Here is a 13,734-nt window from a genome sequence, read left to right as displayed (position 1 = left end):
CAAGGAATCTCTTGTGGCAAACAGCCAGAGTATATCTAAACATAGATTATAACTGTATTTCTATGCATGTCATTAATTGATCATTATTACATAATTGCATATACACTGTATCCCAAACTAGACATGTTCTTACATACTTTCACTGATGTAGGATGTAAAGTTTACGTTATAGATGAAGCAATGCATCAATGATTAATTTATACCATCTTGTGTATAAAATGTCACAATAAGCACAGCAGCTTTCATCAAGAAAAGTTTGGATGTAAATTGGTTTACCAAATAAGATAAAAGGCTAGCTGACATATATAAATGTGTAGACTGTGAAAACGACATACTATCTTTAATCTTTGTCAGTTAGGATTGATTTCACAATTTACAAAAAGCCTACAGGAAGAAGTAAAATTAATGATTCTTCAAGTCACAAATTAGCTCCTCTTTAGGTATTGCTGAAAATATAAAATGAGAAGAACACTGGGAAAAACAATATTACATTGTGCCTGCTTCTCACTTTTTCCAAATACTACAGAAAAAAATTGTCTTCTAATGGGGATGTGACAGTGAAAGCAGAGCATTGGCTTTTAGTTCCCATATTTGTACAGTACTCTATATATTATATAGTGCACTGTAATTAATATGAGTTATTCTATACACAGACTATATACAGTGGTGTGAAAAAGTGTTTGCCCCCTTCCTCATTTCCTGTTCCTTTGCATGTTTTTCACACTTAAGTGTTTCGGAACATCAAACCAATTTAAACAATAGTCAAGGACAACACAAGTAAACACAAAATGCAATTTGTAAATGAAGGTGTTTATTATTAAAGGTGAAAAAAAATCCAAACCATCATGGCCTTGTGTGAAAAAGTGATTGCCCCCTAAACCTAATAACTGGTTGGGCCACCCTTAGCAGCAACAACTGCAACCAAGCGTTTGCGATAACGTGCAATGAGGCTTTTACAGCGTCCTGGAGGAATTTTGGCCCACTCATCTTTGCAGAATTGTCCTAATTCAGTTACATTAGAGGGTTTTCGAGCATGAACGGCCTTTTTAAGGTCATACCACAACATCTCAATAGGATTCAGGTCAGGACTTTGGCTAGGCCACTCCAAAGTCTTCATTTTGTTTTTCTTCAGCCATTCGGTGGTGGACTTGCTGGTGTGTTTAGGATCATTGTCCTGCTGCAGAACCCAAGTTCGTTTCAGCTTGAGTACACGAACAGATGGTCGGACATTCTCCTTCAGGATCTCTTGGTAGACAGCAGAATTCATAGTTCCTTTTATCACGGCAAGTCTTCCAGGTCCTGAAGCAGCAAAACAGCCCCAGACCATCACACTACCACCACCATATTTTACTGTTGGTATAATGTTCTTTTTCTTAAATGCAGTGTTCCTTCTACGCCAGATATACTTGGACACACACCTTCCAAAGAGTTCCACTTTTGTCTCATCGGTCCACAGAATGTTGTCCCAAAAGTCTTGGGGATCATCAAGATGTGTTGTGGAGAAATTGAGACGAGCTTTGATGTTCTTTTTGCACAGCAGTGGTTTTCTCCTTGGAACTCTGCCATGCAGGCCATTTTTGCCCAGTCTTTTCCTGATGGTGGAGGCATGAACGCTGACCTTAACTGAGGCAAGTGAGGCCTGCAGTTCCTTGGACGTTGTTGTGGGGTCTTTTGTGACCTCTTGGATGAGTCGTCGCTGCGCTCTTGGGGTAATTTTGGGCGGCCGGCCACTCCTGGCAAGGTTCACCACTGTTCCATGTCTTCGCCATTTGTGGATAATGGCTCTCACTGTGGTTCGCTGGATTCCCAAAGCTTTGGAAATGGCTTTATAACCCTTTCCAGACTGATAGATCTCAATTACTTTCTTTCTCAATTGTTCCTGAATTTCTTTGGGTCTCGGCATGATGTGTAGCTTTTAAGGATCTTCTGGTGGACCTTACTGTGTCAAGCAGCTCCTATTTAAGTGATGCCTTGATTGTGAACAGGTGTGGCAATAATCAGGCCTGGGTGTGGCTAGAGAAATTGAACTCAAGTGTGGACAACCACAGTTATAGTATGTTTTAACAAGGGGGGCAATCACTTTTTCACACAGGGCTATGATGGTTTGGATTTTTTTTTCACCTTTAATAATAAACACCTTCATTTACAAATTGCATTTTGTGTTTACTTGTGTTGTCCTTGACTATTGTTTAAATTGGTTTGATGTTCCGAAACACTTAAGTGTGACAAACATGCAAAGGAACAGGAAATGAGGAAGGGGGCAAACACTTTTTCACACCACTGTAGAATAACTCACATCAGACTCTGACTTGCGGGAATCCTTCACTATGTCTCTAAGGCCTGTATGGACAGAAGCCAATTAACATACCAGTTAAAGCGGAGTCCCACCCAAAAGCGGAACTTCAACTTTAAGCACTCCTCGCCCCCTTACATGCCACATTTGGCATGTCATTTTTTTGGAGGGGAGTGGGTACCTTCTTTTTAGAGGGACTTCCTGTCCCACTTCCTCCTTCCACTTCTCGGCCGCCTAGGCAACTCCTCTACCCCTTCCTCCCTTCTGGGACATGTCACAGGTCCCAACAACCCTGGACATTGGCAGGGGCCTTATTATTGCCTGGGGGTCCCCTTAGTCTGCCTGTAAAGTGGTGCATCTGTGTGGTATGTAGAATAGTACCGCAGCAAAATTACCTTTCTAAATGGCAATATAGATAAAAAATCAAGGAAAAATAATGGTGTGGGGCCATTGGTTGTCGGGGTCTGTGGGCAGAGGGGCTTATCGGAATCTGGAAGCCCTCTTTAACAAGTGGGCCCCCAGATCCCGCGCCCCCCATGTGAATGGGTATCGGGTACATTGTGTCAAAAAATAAAAATCACAATAGACAGTTTTTGACACTGCCCGACGGACCCAAAGAATAGAGAGATAAAAAGCTCCACTTCATGTGACGTCAGACGAGGGTGGGGTCATCCGGTCAGTGGGTGGCCCCACCCTTGCCTATATAAGAGCTGTCAAAGGGAAAAGACAGCAGTCACCGGGAGGCCTCCCATTGAGGCAGTGTTTTTTTTTCTTTTCTATTATTCGGGTCCATTGGGCGGTGTGACAATGGATGTACATCGCGGAACACGAAAAAACTGTCTATTGAGGCTTTTTTATTTTTTGACACTTTTTTTGGTGAATGGGTTAGGGGTACAATATAGCCCATACCCAGTCACATAGGAGGGGGCTTCCAGATTCTGATAAGCCCCCTGCCCACAGACCCTGACAACCAATGGCCAGGGTTTTCAGGAAGAGGCACTTGTCCCCATCAGCATGCTCGGATAAGGATCTGGTATGGATTTTGGGGGGGCCCTCATGACAATTTTTTTTCATTTTGCCGTGGAGTTCCCCTTAAAATCCATACCAGACCCAAAGGGCCTGGCATGGACTAGTAATACATTATAGCCGCAAGCAAGTTTAAATTACATTTTTTCCTTTCGAAAAGTTATTTTGCTGTGCCACTGTTCTACACATCACATAGATGCACCACTTTACAGACAGACTAAGGGGGCCCCCAGGCACGATATTTAAAGAAATATTTAATTGAAATTTTTTTTTTACACTTGAAGCATTATTGAAATCACTGCTCCTGAAAAAAACGGTTGTTTTAAAAACTTTGTTTAGTGTTTGGCCCATCCCTAGTATTTACATTGTTTTGTGACTAAGTAGAGGTACTCCTACTCATTCACATGGGGGAAGAGTATCTGGGTGCCCCCTTATTGTTAAAGGGGGCTTCCAGATTCTGATTAGCTCCCCACCTGCAGACCTCCACAAAGATGGCTCAGTGGTTGTGAGGAGGAGGCCTTTGTCCTCATCAACATGGTATCCCCTCATGTGGAGGGCTTTTGACCTTGTGTAGTTCAGGCAGGGGGAAGAGCACAACTGCCCCCCCCCCCCTTTTCTAGCCATATACAAAAAAAGGTGGCAGTACCCAGGAACTTTTTTAACCACTTAAGCCCCGGACCAATTTGCAGCCAAAGGACCAAGCCCCTTTTTGCGATTCGGCACTGTGTCGCTTTAACTGACAATTGTGCGGTCGTGCGACGTGGCTCCCAAACAAAGCTTTCTTTTGGTGGTATTTTATCACCTCTGCGGTTTTTATTTTTTGCGCTATAAACAAAAATAGAGCGACAATTTTGAAAAAAATGCAATATTTTTTTACTTTTTGCTATAATAAATATCCCCAAAAATATATAAAAAACATATTTTTTTCCTCAGTTTAGGCCGATACATATTCTTCTACATATTTTTGGTAAAAAAAAGTTATAGCGTTTACAAAATAGGGGATAGTTTTATAGCATTTTTATTAATTTTTTTTTACTAGTAATGGCGGCAATCAGCGATTTTTAGTGTGACTGTGACATTATGGCGGACACATCGAACATTTTTGACACATTTTTGGGACCAATGTCATTTATACAGCAATCAGTGCTATTTAAATGAACTGATTCCTGTGTCAATGACACTGGCAGTGAAGGAGTTAACCACTAGGGGGCAGTGTAGGGGTTATGTATGATTTTATGTGTTTTTTTATTGTAGGGGGGCATGGCCTGGCATGTGACATCACTGATTGTCTTTCCCTATATCAGGGAACAGACGATCAGTGACAGCCACAGTAGGAAGCACGGGGAGAGGTTTGTTTACACAGACCTCTCCTCGTTCTTCAGCTCTGTGACCCGATCGCGGGACACCAGTGGCGATCGGGTCTGCTCGTTCCGCGGCCACGGTCATGGAGCTCAGGACTGGGTCAGGAGCACGCCGGCGGCACGCTCCCAACCCACGGCTGGGCACTTAAAGAGCAACGTACAGGTACGTGCTTGTGCCCAGCCGTGCCATTCTGCCAACGTACATCGGCGTGAGGCGGTCCCTAAGTGGTTAAGAACATATAGATATAAAAAGAACACTGCAAATATAAAAAAACATACATTTTATTTGAACGTTCAGTAAAAAAACAAGACACAAACCAACTCTAAAATATTGTGTACATGGTTCAGTTATTGAGTAGATCCAAAACACTTCACATGCAGACTCACATACATCATGCAATCAGCATGATGAAACCCATGCTTCTCATTATGATGAAACCATGTATTCACTGGAATTCCAAAAATGTGTGTCATCTCATTCCCAAGTGGAAAAGGGCTAGGAAGCTCTCATATGGTAGGTTATACTGTATGTGAAAAATGCAAGAGGCCCTCAATGGTCATCCATAATCAAAAAAATTAACACTTCAAATGAAAAACATAGCATATCATCATCCATATTTCAAGCAGAGCAAAGAGGGTTTAAGGCTTATCCATGTCCTATAATCCATTCCCAGTGCCAGGGGGGCGGACAGTCAAATATTAGCCAAACATCAAATAAATAGTGACTCATTTTCAGGATATCCTCCCTTTCACATTCAGAGTTTCAGCAAGCAGTCACTGTTGCTAGGACCCTGGATGTAAAAGGAATGATAAATAAGTGGTGCTTTATTATTTATTTTTAAAGCAGTAGCATGGCAACAGTAAGATCATACCAGTGCTTTATAAATGGACCTATTATGCCATGTACACACGATCGGATTTTGCGACAACAAAACGGTGGATTTTTGTTCGAAGGATGTTGGCTCAAACTTGTCTTGCATACACGTGGTCACACAAATGTTGGCCAAAAATTTTGAGTGTGAGAACGCGGTAACGTACAACACAAGGAAGTTCAATAGCCAGTGCAGCTCCTTCTTCTTGGTTCAGAGAATGCATGAACTTTTGTGTGACGGACTTGTGTACACACGATCAGACTTTCTGATAACAAGTTTTGTTAGCGGAAAATTTAAGAACCTGTTATCAAATATTTGTTGGCAGAAATTCTGACAGCAAATGTTCGATGGAGCATACACACGGATGGACTTTCCGACAACAAGCTCACATCAAACATTTCCCATCGGAAAATCCAACCGCGTCTACACGGCATTAGTGTTTTAACCCTGGCTTATACCTTTTAAAACTTGCTGCAGACTCTTCTGACAAATAAGAGCATTGTGGACCACCCTCATTTGTAGGCCTGCACTCTGAAAAAGATTACGGAGCTTCCTATAGTTCCAAAGTCACAGTAAACAGATATAATTATTTTCCTTGAAAATCTTGGCTACAAAAGCAGAATTCACAGCTGCCAGCAATAGAAATGTGCTATTTCCTGACAGAATCTTTCTGCAGACTCCTACAATTTCCAAGGTCACATTTCATTGATATGTCAGCCTGTGCTGTCAGGATGACTGCCTCTACTGTATAGGCCAACGTATGTGCTAAGGACAGACATTTCATCGCTCCCTTTCCTGCAGGTATTAGCCTGCTGCACCCCAAGGGTGGAATGATACAGCTGCAGTCACTGAATTGTCAGCCTCAGTTGTAGCCATTCTATGCAATACTGGGTCAAATAACTCCCTATCCTCTTCTTTCTCATCAATGAGCACAGTCAGGGACATGGCTTTCTGTCTGTGCATTTCCTTAGGCCCAAATCATGTTTGGATTGTGCCTTAGAGGCTACTGATAGGTAGCAAGGAAGCTATGTGCGCCCCCTCACTAGCTGTTGTTAACCCCATTTTTGGCGTCAAATGCACTGAAACGATGTGCATTGCATGTGGTTGTGGGCATTTGCGGAGCTTCCTCTTTGCTTGAGTGTGTCGTTTTCGGCAGGTGAATCCTCTGTCAGTCGCTATATTTAGGGTACATTTTGAAGCATCGTGACCGTGGCATATAAGCACTTCTGTCTGCAGTCTATTGCAGCTTAAAGTGGAAGTAAACCCTTCTATCATTTTCAGTCAAGGAAGCTGCCACCTTGGCCTCTAATGATTCTTCAACTGCCATAATGCTGCACATGTGATCAGTTATCAAACCAGCCACTGGATGGTTTGAAAGATTGGTTGAGAGCACAACCAATGTGAAAGTTAGCATTTCCGGCATGCCGGGAATGTAAGTGTTTTTTGAAACTGGGTTTACTACCGCTTTATTGGTGATCATTAGTGGGCAGCAAACATGAAGCTCAACAGCATATGAAGCCCTACGAAAACATGACGCAGCTAAAGAGGAACTACACTGCTTTATCAAGAAAAGGTAGTCAAATGGCAAAGAACTAGTTACCAATATTGGCCATGGTCATCTTGCAGCTGATGTTTTCCCCTTTGTTGATTGTATGATATGTTCTATGCTGTCGCTGTATAAAGGAAAGAGGTTATCTAGGTAGAGGTAGGGTTTTACTTCCTAGCAGTCAGAGGAAGACTAGCAATCAGAGGAAGCAGTGCTTTCCACACTGCAGATATGAGACATTAGTCACAGGAGTGCCTAGGCACCCTCAGGTACCATGAAGTGCTCTGCTATTTTTTTTAAGGAGGAAGTGAAGACAAAGGATAACTACTTCAGGGCACTGCTTATGTACAATTGGACCTTCTAGATGTCCTACTTAACATTGCAAATAAAATTTTAGTTCAGTTCCCATTTAAAGCAGAACTTCAGGAAAATGCGTTTTTTTTTTTGCACAACCGACAAGTCAAACAAGTTACATCTAAAGATGATTAGGGATGATAGTTGGGTTTGTGACAGTGCAGGCTTTACACTGCCTGTTTGCGGTTTGTGGTCTGGCGAAACTCTTTGAACCATTTAGTCATCCAAACCTACTGTTATAAGCAGGAAACCATTCATGTATTATTGTATTACTACCCCTTGAAATCCATGCTGTACCAGACCCTTAAAGCAGGAGTTCCGCCGTGTTTTTTTTTTAAAAGCCAGCAGCTACAAATACTGCAGCTGCTGACTTTTAAAATAAGGACATTTACCCGCCCAGCACGCCCGCGATGTCGGTACCCGAAGCCGATCTCTCGATCGTCTCTCGGGTGCTGCCGCCGCCATCTTGGGTATGGGAATCAGGAAGTGGAGCCTTGCGGCTTCATTTCCCGGTTCCCTACTAAGCATGCGCGAGTCGCGCTGCGCAATAAGGATGGTCCCCGCTGTCTCTGGGATCCGTGTGTTTCCCAGCAGACGGCGGGGGACCCGCGGGAAGTGGCGTAAATATCCGCAGATTCTGCGGATATCTATGCTGGAAGTGGGTGCAGATACCTGTACTGTACAGGTATCTGCCCCCCCTCCCCCCTGAAAGGCGCCAATTGTGGTGCCGGAGGGGGGGAGGGTTCCAATGAGCAGAAGTTCCACTTTAGGGTGGAGCTCCGCTTTAAATAAAACAACAAAAAAAGCAGCATGCTTTTCCCCTCCAAAATCAATAAAAAAATCCTTATCCTTGATGAGGTTCTGGTATGGATTTTAAGGGGGAACCCTATGCAAAAATAAACAAAACAAAAAACAGCAAGGGTTCCACCCAAAATTCAATTTTGGACATGGTTTTAAGGGACAGGGATCCAGGATCTCAGTTGCAACTCTAAGTAAAGCAGTGGTTGTACTTTCTGGCATTAGTAAAACTATAATTTTTACATTAAAGACCTAGGATAATCATCATTAGAAGTAGCTAGCTTGACTTGTGGCAAGCACAAACATTTTATTTTTCCACTTTAACTTTGTAACATTCTCTTACCTCCATCTTATCTCCAACAACCTTTTAAAAAGCAAAACAAGAATCAATTATTTATCTAAATTTCATTTTTCTTTATTTTCAAAGATTATAATACAAAAAAAGCCTATTGGGCATACCCAGACTCACCAATATATATACATAAAACATGAGCAACCCAGGTACCTTGTCTAATGACATTGTGAGAGTGTACTTCTCTGCTTGATCAACCAATGTTAATAGTTGTTTGCCTACAGTATCTCACAAAAGTGAGTACACCCCTCACATTGTTGTAAATATTTTATTATATCTTCTCATGTGACAACACTGAAGAAATTACACTTTGCTACAATGTAAAGCAGTGAGTGTACAGCTTATATAACAGTGTAAATCTGCTGTCCATTCAAAATAATTCAACACAGCCATTAATGTCTAAACCATTGGCAACAAAAGTGACTACACCCCTAAGTGAAAATGTCCAAATCGAGCCCAATTAGCCATTTTTCCTCCCCGATGTCATGTGACTCGTTAGTGTTACAAGGTCTCAGGTGTGAATGGGCAGCAGGTGTGTTAAATTTGGTGTTATTGCTCTCACTCTCTCATACTGGTCACTGGAAGTTCAACATGGCACCTCATGGCAAGAACTCTGAGGATCTGAAAAAAATAATTGTTGCTACACATATGGCCTAGGCCAGTGATGGCGAACGTTGGCACCCCAGATGTTTTGGAACTACATTTCCCATGATGCTCCACTACACTGCAGAGTGCATGAGCATCATGGGAAATGTAGTTCCAAAACATCTGGGGTGCCAAGGTTCGCCATCACTGGCCTAGGCTATAAGAAGATTGCCAAGACCTTGAAACTGAGCTGCAGCACAGTGGCCATACAGCGGTTTAACAGGACAGGTTCCACTCAGAATAGGCATCGCCATGGTCAACAAAACAAGTTGAGTGCACATGCTCAGTGTCATATCCAGAGGTTGTCTTTGGGAAATAGACGCATGAGTGCTGCCAGCATTGCTGCAGAGGTTGAAGGGGTAGGGGGTCAGCCTGTCAGTGCTCCAACTGCATCAAATTGGTCTGCATGGCTGTCATCCCAGAAGGGACAATGCACAAGAAAGCATGCAAACAGTTTGCTGAAGACAAGCATACTAAGGATAAGGATTACTGGAGCCATACTCTGTGGTCTGATGAGACCAAGATAAATGTATTTAGTTCAGATGGTATCAAGCGTGTGTAGCGGCAACCAGGTGAGGAGTACAAGAACAAGTGTGTCTTGCCTACAATCAAGCAGGGTGGTGGGAGTGTCTTGGCCTGGGGCTGCATGAGTGCTGCCGGCACCGGGGAGCTACAGTTCATTGCGGGAACCATGAATGCTAACATGTACTGCGACATACTGAAGCAGAGCATGATCCCCTCCACGTAATAGATTGTTCAATGGGTATCCAACACTTTACTTTTCTATGATTACACCAGTCTAGAATTCTAGATAAATTTGCCGCTTGGTAATATTGGACTAGATCTGGAAATCTATGCCCCCATATATATTAGGCATAGTAAGCATGTCTGCCTTGATCCTAGGTGGGCAGTCTGCCCATAGAAATTTTATAAACTCGCTCTTAATTATTTTTTTGTTTAAATTAGAGGGATTCTAGCCTTTTAACCATTGAGTCTTTAAACGTGTCCTCAAGTGGCACAGTAAGAGTCTTGTTTAGAAAATAAATAGCTGGGGAAAGACCACTTCTTTAAGAGCCCACACTTCATAGGGTATTATTGGGCAAAATATTTAGGAGGAGCAAAGGGGTTGGACCAACCGCTATATAAGATGGGATGCACTAGGGAATGCATTGAAAAGGGCTTAGCAGGTTCAGGGCCCTTTAGAGAACCCAGGCTAGTCACTTTAGGTGCAGACTAAATCTAGGCATGCATGTACTGCATCAATAAGGACTGAGATGGTATCTTTAAAAAAAAAAAAAAAAAAACTTTTTATGAGGAAAAATAAAGCAAATAAAAATATGAATTTAGCATACAATTGCTACACAACACATATTGTAATTTAACACCTTTACGACTGCCCAACACGTATATGCTGCGAGAAAAGGGTGGGCTTTAGCGCCCACATGCCATGCGGCTCATGTTCATCTGCTAAGAGCACTGTATGCTCCTAGCTCAAAGACAGCTCTTGTTGCAGACTAAAATCAGTAGCCATGGAACTGGTTTCTGATCATGTGACCACTGCGACAGTGTGCAGCCCCTGTGTTCTAAGTTAGCTATTATGTCTGCAATTTTTTAAATAAACTTAGACATAGTGGGTGATAATTCTTCTGTAGACATTACTGAGGAAGGGTTATCCCCATCAGGGTTAAGGAAGACTCAGAGGAGTGCTGTGAATCACACAGAGGACAGTGATCCAACCTGTGTTAAGTCCCTTAGGAAGAACACTGCTGGAGGATCCCAAGCTGACAAAGAGGAGCTCCAGGCTCCCTGCCAAAAATTAAAATATCAGGAGCTAGAAATACTGTCCCAGATAGCTGCGGGGAAGGGGGGGATTCCATTTCAGTTCAGTTCTTTAGTTAGGAGAAGATATCCAACTGAGGCATGCTGGGAGTGGAAAAGGTTATACTTGGGTGTCCTTACAGCTTTATTTTTCCAGTGCCCAATTTTCTGAAGGCGTAACCCAATGTACCTTAACACTAAGCCTGTGTTCCTTCATTTATTTTTCACAAACTTTTAATAAATGACCCCATTTCCAACATATAGATACTAAAGGTGCTAGTCCTTTACTTCTTTACATGCATGGAAAAATCCCAGTTATTCCCATAGAAAAGGAATAAATGGGAAAAAGACGTTTGCAGTGGTGGCTGTGCAGCTCCCAGTGTGGTTTTGGCAAGAGCAAGATCAGATGAGCATAAGAATTGCAGGAGGTATTGGGAGGGGGTAAGTTAAAGTGTTTCTAAATCTTTCTATACCCCTCTTGGCATATAAGTTGGGACCACTATTGGTAAATAAGCCATCCACACATTACATGAATCTATGCTGCAGAAATACCTTTTTTGAAACCGTTTTATCAATATCATGTAATCAATTTTGTCTTCCCCCCACTGTAAGGACCCAGTCTGGGTGGGCCTAATCCACAGCACATCAAATGTCCTATTAATCACACTGCTGCTTTGCTTTGCTATAATGAGACCGAGCCTCCTTGAAGTACCCATTGTCTAACTTATAGCAGCAAGGCACAGAGCGCACTGTACTCCTGGGGAGAGAACAGGAGCATGTGCACTCATTATTCAATTAACTAAAACACTTTCACATAAAACAAACAGCACACATTAAAAGACTGTTTTATGAGGCCTTTAAAGAATAAATAACTTTTAAGTTTAGTGACACTTTAACCACCTGCCGCTTGCTCACAGTAAATATACTGCGAGCGGACGGCAGGTACAGGCACGGTCACGTAATGTACATCACTTGGCTTTTTCTGCAGACCCGTGCTGTGATTGGACACATCATAAGTTTGGTAGCAGATTTCAGCCAATAATTTTGGCTGATTGGTCGTGTCCAATCACACACAGAGTTTTGTGTGTTTACAAACACACAGAGCTCTGTGTGCATAGTGGCCTGGCTGTTTCTTCTCCCTGAAAAGTAGGGAGAAAAAACAGCCAGATTAGTAACTAAAAGCAGCACACATCACATGTTAGGCACCCAGTTTACTCCTTCCCAGCTAGTGTCATTAGTACAGTGTCAGTGTCCAGTATTATCACTGATCAATGTATTAGTATCACTATCGACCTCAGTGTTAGTTAGCGACACTCCCAACCAGTGTCTGCTAGCGACAGGTTTCCCACCACCCTATTACAGTCACATTATAAGCCGTTGATAACCACCATTACAGTATAGCATCTATAGCTGCATACATCCAAGTAAATATACAGGGAGTCTCTGAGTTACCAACCTTCGACTTACAAACGACTCCTACTTATGAACGGTGGCGGGCACATGAGAAAACATCAGAAAACGACGTTTGTGCATGCGCGGCTACTTGATAGAACATCGGAAAACAACGTTCACGCAGAACGCCGGAAAACATCACCTCTGCCGCTCTGCGCACGCGCTCCCGACTTACAAACAAATCCGGCTTAAGAACAAACCGGCAATCCTAACCCGTTCGCAACTCGGGGACTGCCTGTACCATAGTTTGTATAATTTTCACACAAACGAATTAATATACACCTACTGGGATTTTCTTTTACCAAAGACATGTAGCAGAATACATTTTGGCCTAAATTTAAGAAGAAATTAGATTTTTTTAGTTTTTTATTGGATATGTTTTAAAACAGAAAGTCGAAAATATTGTTTTTTTTTTTCAAAATGTTTGGTCTTTATTTGTTTACAAAACCCAGTTGTGATTAAATACCTCCAAAAGAAAGCTCTATTTGTGTAAAGAAAATTGTATGTATTTCATTTGTGCACAGTGTTGCATGACCACGCAATTGTCAGTTAAAGTAGCGCAGTGCTGAATGGAAAAAAATGCCCTTTTCATGAAGGGGGTAAAACCCTAATGAGGTTCAAGAGGTTAAAGGATAACTGTATGAAAGCACAGTTAACCTTTAATAAGAATGTTCATCTCTACTTATGATGTGAGTTATGTTGCTAGTATGTAGATGGACAACAAAATGGTGACCTTTTCACTACTAGTGATGGACGAACGTTTCGCCCGGCGGTCGTTTCGCGGCGAATTTCCGACATTCGCGGTCCGCACGTCGAACGCCTTTTTCCGTCGTTCGCCGCGGCGGACTTACGTGTTTAATGTATACAAGAACTTTAACCTTTGGTGACACGTTTATCATGTGATACAGGACAGCCAATTGAGACATGACAGCACATGGACACTTGGACATTCCCCCTAACCTATAAATACACCCGATCCGGTGGCCATTTTACATTCTTTCTTCTGTTACGATAGGGACAGGTTCCTGTGTGGAGTAGGGAGAGATAAACCACTAGCTATTTGGTACACAAAAGTTCTTTTCAGGACTGGTATAGGTGTTAGGTGTTGATAGGTTTGCTGTGCTGCTGATTCTTGCAGCAGCCTGAGTGTCTTTTGTTAGTTTAGAGAAAGGGAAAGGACGGTGTATGCTACAGGGACAGCCAGATTAGTCTTTCAT

The 13,734-nt window shown here is 42.4% G+C and overlaps 1 protein-coding gene across 3 annotated transcripts in view; it reads right to left on the bottom strand.

Moving 5' to 3' along the window:
• Positions 1-13,734, bottom strand: part of DLGAP1 (DLG associated protein 1) — a 732,246-nt gene that overhangs the window by 390,654 nt on the left and 327,858 nt on the right. The gene's annotated exons all lie outside the window — the stretch shown is intronic.

The sequence above is a fragment of the Lithobates pipiens genome, unplaced genomic scaffold (genome assembly GCF_037356315.1).
Source record: "Lithobates pipiens isolate NorthernLeopardFrog02 unplaced genomic scaffold, aLitPip1_a1.2 Scaffold_19, whole genome shotgun sequence".
NCBI classification, from domain to species: Eukaryota; Metazoa; Chordata; class Amphibia; order Anura; family Ranidae; genus Lithobates; species Lithobates pipiens.
The sequence above is the reverse complement of the archived record's forward strand: the minus strand, read 5'-3'. Positions and strand labels throughout refer to the sequence as shown.